This window comes from Lygodium microphyllum, chromosome 7 (assembly GCF_053477565.2).
Source record: "Lygodium microphyllum isolate KBCC chromosome 7, Lygodium_microphyllum_v1.1.10, whole genome shotgun sequence".
Taxonomy (NCBI): Eukaryota; Viridiplantae; Streptophyta; class Polypodiopsida; order Schizaeales; family Lygodiaceae; genus Lygodium; species Lygodium microphyllum.
The window spans coordinates 146,642,703-146,655,092 of record NC_141141.1 but is presented as its reverse complement, the minus strand read 5'-3'; positions in this window follow the sequence as shown (position 1 = coordinate 146,655,092).

Genomic DNA, 12,390 nt, shown 5'->3' with positions numbered 1-12,390 from the left:
TTTATGCCAGATATCAATATCTGCAACTACACTGGTCCCATGTGCAAACATTGCTGCACTCAATTTAGACATGTCTGCATCCAACGTAAACATTCTGCCCTTCTTCTTTCCTTTTGCTATCAAGTGACCTTTATTTTTCATATCCTCAACAAAGCATCCATGAGGATTAAATCTGACCTGCAAGCCCTGCTCAACCATTTGACCGACAGAAACGAAATTCTTGGTGATATTCGGGACATGAAATACATCGGACATGTATTTCTTTTTCCCATCCTGCATAGACAAGGGAATTTTTCCAATCTGCACAATAGGATGTGCAGTATCATCACCAGTCTCCACAAATCCTGGTTTTTCCATTTTCCTTGCATCCTCCATCCATTCTGCATGACCTGTCATGTGGTTTGATGCACCTGAGTCAACATACCATACATCATTGCTTTCTTCTGCACTTGTCACAGAATTGTTCATGTGCTGCACCATGAACAAATGCTCATTTCTGTCATCACCTTGTCTGCTAGAAGATGCATAATTCCCTTGTTGCAGTTTTCCATTCATGATGTCATTCTGCTTTTTATAGCAGTCTTTAGCCATATGACCCATTTTACCATAGTAGTAGCATTCAACATTACTGTTTGCATTTTGACCTCTTTGCCATCCACCACGACCTCTTTGGCTCCCCCTGCCTCTAGAGTTACCACGTCCTCCTCCATAGGACTGGTTTTCCTGAGTTTGCTGCATATTTTGATTTCTACCACGGCCTCCAAATCGGCCTCCTCTACCTCTGCCTCTACCTCTTCCAACATTTGAGTAGAAGACAGCTTCTTTTGAAGTTCCTCCTGAAGAAGATGCACCACCATTTCTTTGCTCCTCAGAAATTAGAAGAGCAATCAACTCCTCAAAATCAGGAAATCTTTCACGAACTGAAATGGATGTCCGAAACTGTGCATAATCCTTTCCTAGACCATTCAAGGTCACAGAAACTAAATCATCATCTTCCACTGGCGACCCAATGGAAGCAAGTGCATTTGCAATCTTCTTCACCTTCATGTGGTAGTCATTGATGCTCATATTTTCTCTTTGCACATTATGCAACTCTTGCTTGAGCTGCATTTTCCTGGCTTGCGTATTTGTGCTATACATTTTTGACAAAGTATCCCATGCCTCCTTTGGCGTACTTGCATCCTGAATATGCACAATCATAGAGTCTGAAATGCTGATAGACAGCCAGTACATAACTTTCCTGGCTCTCTCATGCCATGCTTTAAATGCCTGCATTTGTTGTTGATTGGGAACATCAGGAAGAACTGGTTCTTCTTCATTTCCTGCAACAAATTCCCAATATCCTTTTCCCATAAGGAAATTCGTCATTCTAAACTTCCATGCTTGGAAGTTGTTCTTGTCAAGCTTTTCAGTGACAATCTGTGAAAGAGAATCAGATGCCATTACAGAAGACTGCAAAAAATTCTGTCACTGCAAAAACCACAGTTTCACCCTCACAAGGGAAAATCTGCAAAACTGGCGAAAGTGGTATTTGACCACACAGTCACTTCCTAGTGACGATTTTGCATCAACAGGCAACAGGGATGATTCTGTAACTCCCAATGTCTCTGCGCACAAGCATACAATGCAATTTTTACAGTAACTATTCACCGACCTGTTGAACAGTGGCTGCACAGCATAAAACTGGGCCTTTTCCTGAGTGCGTGCAGAAAACTTCCGCCTCCAAAACAGGCCCTGAAATGGCCTCAAATCAAAAAAACAAGGTCGCCAAAGGCTAAAGCCCTATCCCGCAACATATACTGCCCTCTTGCTTCACCGCGAAGGGCGTCTCAACCTGAGACAATGCACTCCTGCACTTTCCGGCTGTGCTACCTGCAGAGATCTGCTCCCGAAACAGAAAATGAAAGCAACACTGCTCCTCTTACCAGAACACCGCGAGCTTGGCTTGCTTTCTTGAGCTCCTTACTACGAACAAGGCTCTGATACCATGTCAAGATTGTGGGAGAGAAGGAAGGAGTCTCGCTTGAAGCTTTCTTGCTTGCACAATGGGGGAAGACACACAAGGGTGGAGGCTGAAAACAGTTTTCCTCTTCTTAGTTGTGTAAGCCAAAAAGAACTCAAGTATAAAGAAATAGAAGAACCCTCTATATGGGTCTCAAACCAAACTCAACTAACTAAGGTGGCATACTAAAGAGCCACGAACTAGAGTAGATAAGGATAGCTATCATGTAGCTATTATTCATGGGCGGTGTACCAACAGCGTCTGCAACTGACAAGTCGGTGACATAAATACACAACGGTCACCCTGGCGTATCACGAGTGGAGCTCGATGTCTCAACACCTGGTCACCATGAGAATCACAAAAGTTTCATTCTAAGTCCTGTGGATAGTCTGGCAATAATTCTCATGGACATAAGTATGATTCGATATGCCATTATTGTGGGAAAATAGGACATATCAGATTGCACCACTGCCATAGAATGCACGATGACAAGCACAAGAAAAAGAGAAAAGGAAAGGTGCATGACAACAAGTTTGATGATTAATTCTAGTGTTAAGATTGAAGAGATTAATGTAGTGCAGCAACCTAACTTTGATTATGATTACATACTTGTAGCTTCTTCTTTGGATGAGTCACAATTGATTGATGCCTTGCTTGGTTTTACTTAGTGTTCATTGATGGATTCAAGGGCTTCCTTTCATGTGACCCAACATAGAGAGTGGTTCCACTCCTATCACAGTATGATTAGATTTGTCCATTTTTTGGGAATGACTTGGCATTGCAAATAGTTAATATTGGTGATATCTGACTACAATTTGGTTCAAACAATATGTTTATTTTGCATAATATTTGACATGTATCAGCTCTCACAAAGACTCTTATTTCTACTGGCACACTAGATGATGAGGGTTGCTTTTTTTTCTTTGGGGATTCTTGTTCCAAGATAATTTATGGGAACCTTGTTCTAGCATGTGGTGCCAAGTCTGGCACTTTATATCCCTTGATTGTATATGGATATGTAGACCATGTTTCGTATGTGGCTAAAATTTCACATGTACCTCTTTGGCATTGTCGCCTTGGGCACATGACTTTAAAGGGAATGAGAATTCTTATTCATTTGCAATATCTTTCATTTCTTGACTATAAGTGTTTTGAGTCATATGATCATATTTTATATGGTAGGCAGACACGTAGTATGCATAAGAAGTATGGCAATGGGTGAGTCTTTGGCTCTTGTTCATTCTGATGTTTGTGGACCTATGCCCTGTTAGCTGTTAGGAGGTGTGAAGTACTTTATCACATTCATTGATGATTACTCATGTAAGGTCTGGGCATATCCCATAAAGCTGAAATATAATGTTTTGGCTACCTTTCAATATTGGCTTGCATTTGTTGAGAACCAATCTAGGTATAGGAAGAAATACCTACAGTCAGATAATGGGGGTGAGTATGTCTCTAAAGCCTTTGAGCAGTTTTGCAATGAGAGGGGTATTAAGTACCAATTGACCACCCCATTCACCCCACCCTAGAGTGGTATGGCTGAGCGCATGAACATGACAATGCAGAAAAGGGTCTGTAGTATACTTAGCGAGGCAGGCTTACCACAACAGTTTTGGGCTTAGACAATGACTAGTGCCATACACTTAATCAATCAATCTCCTTGTTGTGCTATTAAATTTCAAGCTGTAGAGGAGGCATGGTTTGGAAAAACTCCCTTATATGCTCATTTGTGTGTCTTTGGTTGTGAGGCTTTCTACCATGTACCCAAGGACAACCACACAAAGCTGGGTCCTAAGTCTGTGAAATACATGTTTCTTGGTTATGGGGATGTATGTGAGATGGGCTATCACCTATGGGATCTATAGGCTTGAAAAGTCATCCATAGCCATGATATAGCTTTCCATGAGAAAAAGATGCATAGCAGCCTAAGGAGATAATCAAGATATGTAGGGTTATATTTTCTCCCGTACAGCTAGCTAGATAGCTTGCAATAGCATCTGATGCTCCAGTGACCCATGACCATGATGTTAGACAGAATGTGTAGGCCCCTCAGCCTGCCTTGAGACGCTTACTTTTCTCCTATAGTCAAGATGACTACCCTACGCCTAGTACTAGCATTGGTTGCTCAATTAGATTTAGAATTTATCAAATGGATGTTAAGATAACTTTCTTACATGGGGACTTGCATTAGGAGATTTATATGCAATAACCTAAGGGCTTTGAGGAAACATGCAAGGAATACCTAATGTGCAGATTGAGAAAGAGCCTTTATGGACTTAAGTAGTCACTTAGGGAATGGTACCAAAAGTTTGATGCTTTTATGCATTCACAAGGCTATATATGTAGTGATATGGATCAGTGTTTATACATGAAGAAGGCTCGTGACGGCAACCTTCTGGTTTTGGCACGCTATGTGGATGACATATTGATTGCTATGAGAGCATGCCAAAATGTCAGCTCAAGAAGAGATTTGAGATGAAAGGCATGGAACATGCCTCACATATTCTTGGAATGCGCATTACCTCATAGTAGATACGGAACATGCCTCACAATAGATATGTGCATTATGCAGGACATGCAGATAGTAGGAAATTCGCCTCTGGCTATGTGTTTACCTTTGCTAGGGGTGTTTTTTCATGGATGTATAGGGTGAAAAAATACATGAACCTCTCTCGTATAGGGGCTAAGTATGTTGCAACCATTGAGTCTTACAAAGAGGCTCTTTGGTTAGGCCATCTAGTGATAGACCTTGGTACAATTGATGTGGTCCCTATACTACATTCAGATTCTATGAGTGCTATCCAATTAGCCAAGAATTCAATCTTCCATGCGAAGAGAAAGCACATTGAGGTACAATACCGCTTTATCAGAGAGGTCATTGAGGACAAGTTGGTTAACCTTGTCAAGATCTCAACTGACCAAAATCTTGTAGATCTGCTAGCAAAAAGTCTCTCAGTAGAGCACTTTTCCTTCCTTAGAAAGTTGATGGGTGTTGGATGAGATGACATCTATTGCTCATCCTATTGTACTCTATGTACACATGTTTACCGCAGCACAGAGGATCGGAAAATGGAGCAGAAGTGCAGGAAAAATGGAAGAAGGAGATAACCAAAAAGGCACAGGACAAAGGAAGGAAAAGGCGCCCCGGATGGAGGTCAGACCCTGGAAATTTGAATGACGACCTCTCCAGAAGGATTCAGTGAAAGAAAAGAGTAAAAACGCATCATTAAATATGAAGGCGCTCCCGAATCCTTGTAAAAAGAGTGCTGGGCTCACTCCTGTGTAAATTGTATGCATTAGTGGGGATGGGATAAGTTAGAATGGTGGGAAACAGGAAAAGAGGGCCTAGGCTGATGGCCGGCCATGTAAAAAGTGGGGATGACCACCCAAAAATTAGGGCATGTATATAAAGTTCAAAAGTAAATGAGAAGCTCATTCTTGTGTGTGGCCAAAAGCGGCTCTCCTCTTCTTCTTCTTCTTGTTCTTGCTTGCTTGAGCTTGTGCTTGAGAGAGGGAGTGTGAGAGTATGAGGGAGTGAGTGTGTGAGGGTGAGGGACCAGGGAGGAGAAGCTCTCCATCTTCTCGTCTCTTCTTCTCTTCTCTTCTCTTCTCTTCTCTTGTCTTGCTCGTGGCGATGGAGCTTGGAGCGTGGGGCGTGGAGCTTGAGGATGGAGCTTTCTTGAAGCTTGCACTTGGATCATGGAGCTACCAGAGTGCGCGAGAGAGGAGGTAACTCGATTGGCATGGAGGTAAGCTCACTACACCCGTAGATATGGATGGCGCATCGGCTATGTGAGAGGTAGCCATTAGTGCTCGGCTTGGAACGCTTGAAACAATAAGCAGTCCGTGGGTCTTGGCGGTTGAGTGAAAGCTCCCACATTTTGGTTCCATTGCCGAGACCGATGGAATCGAGAGCCTTGAGCGCCACACCCATCAAATCGAGCAAAGAAGTAGGGTTTGCAGCCTGAACCGGTGCTTGAGATAGTTAGGAGATTTAGGAGGTTTTGATCCTTCTTTTAATTTTGATTTGTTGTTGAATATTAGAGTAGAACCATCCATCTCCATCTTTGGTTTTGGTTTTTGTTGCATTAGGTTAAGATTATGATAGGAAAAAGAAAGAAAATAGAAGGGTTCTGCTGTTGCTGGAAACATAAAAATAGGGGCACAGATTCAGATTTCTGATTGGAAGGGAGTGATGGATTAATTTCTAAGGTTACAACAGGCTAGGATGGGGCAATAAGAGGCCCAGGGAACCAGGAAACACCACATTTGACATTCTGCCTTCTAAGAACAGAGTGAGCTTGAGAGCCAGGGAAAGAGTAAGAGAGAGAGAGAGCTGCGGGGAGATCGCGAAATGCTGATTGATTCGAGTGCCACATCACTTCAAGGTATGCCAGGCAGTTCCCTCTATTGCTTTGCACCTATTTGGAAGGCACGTCATGATTCTGTGGAGTAGGCATTGACCTTGAGCCATCGCGTGCAATCGGCAGGCCGTCGTCCGCACCGTCGAACCAGGGGGTCCAAGTCCGAGAATAGGACTGCTCGATTCCTGGAGTCGGACCATCTGACTTTGAAAATCGAACCACTTTTTTGATACGACTCCTAGAATTGGACCACTCTGAAAATTGGACCACTTCCTTCGACTGCTATAATCGGACCTAGTGTCAGAATCGAATCTTGTGTCCTGGTCTCGGATTTGGACCACCCGACCCATTGCAGTAATTAGACCAAAGTAGAATTTGACCACCGTTTCTAGTGTGATACTCGGACCAGCCCGGTCCGATTCCCAGGATCAGACCAACCCGTCTGATTCCCAGAATCGGACCAGCCCGTCCGATTTCCAGAATTGGATCAGTTCACCAGAACTCTAACTAGAAGGTTTTTAAGCCTGCTCCACAGTCTTGGCCACTTTGGTCACATCCCTAATCCCCCAGGAAACCCAGTTTGGCCCTTGGAAGCCAGAGGCCAGGCGGGATAATCGAGGATTCACCTCGAACAGCTAGACACTGAGCAGACCAAATTTAGAAATTGACTTGACGTTCGGCGACTAGCCAACCCCAACCAACCCTGAAGCAGAATAGAGAATGTAGCAAGACTTTCAGCAGAACTTTAGATTAGCAAGAATCTGCGCTTAGAGCCACATCAGGCTACAAATGTGAGGTGAAGAGTGGAGTTTGCATTGAGCATTTCGTGCACCCACACCTCACTTTTTGATTTCATCATCTAAGGTGCACTACAAGAAAAGGAAAAGCCTGTTTTCACATTGAGTACTAGAAAGCATGAAGCACAACTTGTGAATAAGATTGATGACTGCTTCCAATAACAAGGAGCTCATCGGGAGACATAATAACATCAAGGAACCCACTACTAGGAGAAGATCCCAAAACATAGTTGGCTACCTGAGACCCCCATCAGTAGGATTCTAAGAGGACACGAAGATCTAGAAGGCAACAACATAGAGGATCGGACGCTGCCGGACCTACTCAAATTGATCAATGACCTTGTGGAGCTAGAAGTGGGAGCAATGTCAGGATCATGAGGCGGACAAGGAGAGGACTGACTGGACTTGGGAGAATTTCGAGTCATAGTGTAGGAGTTAGTCAATGAGTATGACTTGTTGACTAGGACGGTAGTTCAGGGCAGGCCAGTAGAGGAAGTGGTAGCAAACCTAGAAGAGGAAAGAAAGGCGATCAAAAAGACACTAGAGAGCATAATTGCCTATAACCACGAGCAAAAGGCTAGGAAACTCCAACAAGATGTAGACATGTATGAGGCCCAGCGTGTGCTAGCCCTGGATGGTGCAGTCAAAGCAGGACCAAATGCAGAGAGAGAGCGAGTAGTAGAGGCCAACTTATCATTGAGTGAACATGTAGCCAGGCGGCTCATGGACAACACGTCCGTTGAGCAGAGCGCAATAGCCTTAGCCATAGCATTACTCTCGGGATTAGGGGTCATGCAAGGGGCAAAGGGGCAATCTAGGATCCCTGTTGTAGCAAAGCAACTAGACAAGTATGACCTAGCAATGACCCATATAGCTTTGTGGAGCAGTTCGAACAAGTTTGCGAAGCAAACGGTCTCACGGACCTTGCACAATGCTCTCAAGCTTTCGGGCTGTGTTTAGGTGATAAGGGGAGAATTTGATACACTAGTCTAGATGCAGCCAAGTGCACAAATTTTGCCCGACTTAAAGACCATTTTATCAAGAGATTCTCTGAGGCAGGGTACTCTGACAATCTCATCGTCCGGTTGATGAATGTCAGTTAGAGGGAAAAGGAAGACGTAAGAGATTACGTCACTCATGTGCGTAGCCTTTTCAAGAGGATCCCTGCCAATGAGCAACCTAACGAGAAGGCTGTGTCTACCATGTTTATAAATGGAATTTGAAGCGAGGAGCTCTACAAGGCCTTGGCTAGTAACTCCACCCTTCACAGAGACATGTTAGCTAGAGTTTTTGAAGAGGCAATAAGGGTGGATGATCAGCTTAGGGAGCGAAGCATGAGGAACTCCAGTCAGGACAGTACAAGTCAGAGAGCTCCAGAGTGGACAACAGCTTTCGAAGAGAGAGAGAACTCTAGCATATGAGATAAGGGAAAAGGTGTTGACCAAGGCCAGGAGCTAGCTGTGGTAAGAATGGAGCTTGCATGATTGCAAGAATAGATAAGGAAACCTGTGCGGTCTCATGTGTAGTGTATACACTGTGGTGGAAACCACTCCCAGCCGAGTGTCAAGATCCTAGATCTAGGCCATACTCGAACTATGGTAGGTTTGGTCATGAGGCATTGCATTCCAGACTGCCAAGGAGATTCCCATACACGTAGCAATACAACCCTCCATACTTAGGCAACGGGCCACCTAACCTCTTTGGCAAGGGGGCCCAGCTGGCGCTTCCAGCACCAAATGATACAAGACCGGCCATTCCTAGGCTTGAGATGAACCCAACAAGCATACCCAGACCACCAGGGCCCTATGTAACCCAACCACTGAGTGACGCTCCTGTTCACTACATGGAAGAACCTAGTGAAGAGGAAACCTATGTGAACCCATACATCTCCTATGATAAGGAAGGAAACCCAGTTTTGATGGACTATCGACCAGTGCCAGTAATGGCACTAGGTAGAGGAAGGGGCAGAGGCTTTGGAGGACCAAGCCAGGATCCAATCTCATGCTGGACTTGTAGTCATCCAGGCCATATTTCATCACGCTGCCCGGAAAGGAAACATGTAAACAAGGACAAAGCTGACCTTTGATGCACCAAGTGTGGAGTCACACAGCTATTTCTTGACTGTCCTAGACGGAAGTCATCAGCTAGTTCTGCCAATGTGCCCTCCATACCCTTGGGGCTATTTGGTGTGGAGACCTTTGGCAGTGAGGATACGCCCATCCCACTGCATGTCATGACACGAGCATAGACAAAACAAACATGCATCTCATTGCCTGGGCCAAGTAACCTGGATGCAGCCTCGTTGGGAAAGAAAAGCCAGAGGAGAAGGAGAAAGAGAACAGATGCAAAGATTACCCTCAAGACTGAGGAAGCTACAACTTTAGTGGCGGGAAAGGAGGTCATTAATGCAGAGGCAGAGACCTCAGCTCCTAAGACAGTAGAACTAGGGAGTGCCAAGTTAGGGGAGTACCCCCACCCCAGACGACAACTCGAGGCTATAGCCAAAGTTAAGGAGCAGGTCAAGGATGCCCAGAAACACAAAAGAAGCCGCAGGATCTCCCAAAACACTTGACGAAGTTTAAGAAGGGTGATAGAGTGGCGATTTTGCTAGGAGCAAAGAGACAAGGGCAAGTCAGTGAACCAATTGAGGGACCTGCCAGTGTCAAGGAAGTATACCTGGCAGGGGAATGCGAGAAGCCTCGACATGCGTTCATTGTTGATGACCTGACCAAGGATGAGGAGGCTAGACTTGTTGCTCTCCTACGAGAGTATGTCGATGTGTTTGCCTGGTCCTTGGAGGAACTTAGAGGAGTCAATCCTAGGGTTGTGACCCATAATATTCCAATGGTTCCAGATGCAGTGCCAACAAAGCAGCAGCCTTACCCTATGAATCCCAAACACGCCCATGCAGTGAAGGAAGAAATCGATAAGCTCATGAAGGTGGGATTCATATATGAGATTGAGCACACGGATTGGGTATCGCCCATAGTGATCGTTATGAAAAAGAATGGTAAAATTTGAGTGTGCATGAATTACAAGAAAGTTAATGCCACTACGAAGAGGGATAACTACCCCTTACTGTATACCGAGCACATGCTGGAGAGGGTGGCAGGCAAAGAAGCCTACAGCTTCTTAGATGGCTTCTCTGGCTATAATCAAGTGCAAGTGCACCTTGATGATAGGCACAAGACTGCCTTCGCCATGGAGTGGGGTGTATTCGCCTACGTTGTTATGCCCTTTGGGCTAATGAATGCACCTGCAACCTTCCAATGATTAATGTGCACCATCTTCAAGGATATGCTGAGATGCGAGTTAGAGGTGTTCATAGACGACTTATGCATACACTCTAGTTGGGCCAAACACTTAGAAAGGTTGAGAGCTATCTTTGAACGGTGTCGGTTATACAACCTCTCGTTGAACCCTTGAAGTGCCAGTTCTAGGTGAAACATAGATGTATGCTAGGGCACGTAGTGTCAAGGAATGGCATTGCCACCGACTTCTCAAAAGTCAGGGTCATTGTCGACCTACCACCACCCATTAACTACAAGGGCGTTTAGTGTTTCTTAGGCCATACGGGATACTACCAATGCTTTGTACTGAACTATGCGTTGATTGCTAGACCATTGTACAAGCTGCTGATCGTATTCGAGTGGACTGAGAAATGCCATCATGTGTATGAACAGTTTAAGAAGGCTCTCACCACTACACCAATCTTACGAGGCCCAGATTGGAGTATAAAATTCCATGTACACATAGATGCCTCTAAGTTTGCCATTGGAGCTATTCTATGCCAGCCTGGTGAACATAACCTTGATTACCCCGTGAGCTTTGCCAGCAAGCAGCTCACAGAAATGGAGATGAACTATTCCACTACAGAAAGGGAAGGGTTAGCCATGGAGTTTGCTGTAAAGAAATTTAGGCATTATTTGTTGGCCACACCCTTCGTCTTTTTCATTGACCATCAAGCCTTGCGGTATCTTGTGAACAAGCCCTGCGCTACAGGTCGCATAGCGAGATGGTTACTTCTCTTGTTGGAGTTTGATTTCTCTATTTTTGTATGTAAGGGAAAGCAGCACTACATGGCAGATCACATGCCCTGCATACCCATAGGAGAAGCTACTGGACAAGGCATACTTGACGACTTACCGGACGCTCATCTCTTTGGCCTGTCTAGTGAAGGAGACTTGTTTAGGGCTGATTTGACGCCATATTGGGTCGATGATGTAGTTCAAGTGCTAGAGAATAGTCTACCTAAGAGACCTATTGAGAAAGCCAGGCTAAGGAGACTTATCTTAAAAATCCAGTCATACCAACTGATCACTGGCCAACTCTATAGATTGGGACAAGACGGTTTGTTGCGTAAATGTGTGTGCGAGCACGAGATGCACAATGTATTGAGAGAAGCATATGGCGGGATAGCTGGCAGACACTTTAGTGGGGATACGACCACCCATAATGTGTTACAATCCCAACTATGGTGGCCCACCCTATTCCGTGATGCTGCTAAGTTTGTCAAACACTGCGATGAGTGCTAGAGGACTAAGGAGCCCATGCGCAAGGATAATATGGAGTTGACCCTCGTAATAGCTCGACAGCCCTTCGAAAAAATGGGGCATTGACTTCATTGGACCTATCAGTCCTGCGGCATAGTACTCCTAGGCACACTACAGCATTATGGCAATTGATTACTTAACGAAGTGGGTGGAGGCAAGGGCCACTAGAAAGAACGATGCTAGAACCACTGTGAAGCTCCTGTGGGAGCAGGTATTTTGATGGTTTGGTTGCCCAATCGAGCTAGTGCGTGATCAGGGCACACACTTTATTAATGAAGTGATATCCCACCTGCTCTCAACCTTCCTAATCATTCATAGAAGATCCTCACCCTACTACCCTCAAGCAAATGGCCAAGCAGAGTCCACGAATAAAATCCTAGTCAACGTGCTTACTAAGATAGTATCCACACCACGAAGAGACTGGGACAATAAATTGATGGCGGCCTTGTGGGCCTATCGTACAACTTATAAGACAGTTGTCGGATAGATGCCCTTTAGGCTGACTTATGGAACGAAGGACATTCTACCCTTAGAGTTCTTTGTCCCTAGCTTAAAGATAGCAGCTCAGGAGCGTTGGGAGGGAAGAGAAGCTTAGACCGATCACTTAGTGGAGTTAGAATGTCTCACAGAGACTCGACTTTTACCCACCCACGCTCTAATTTGTGAGAAGGCAC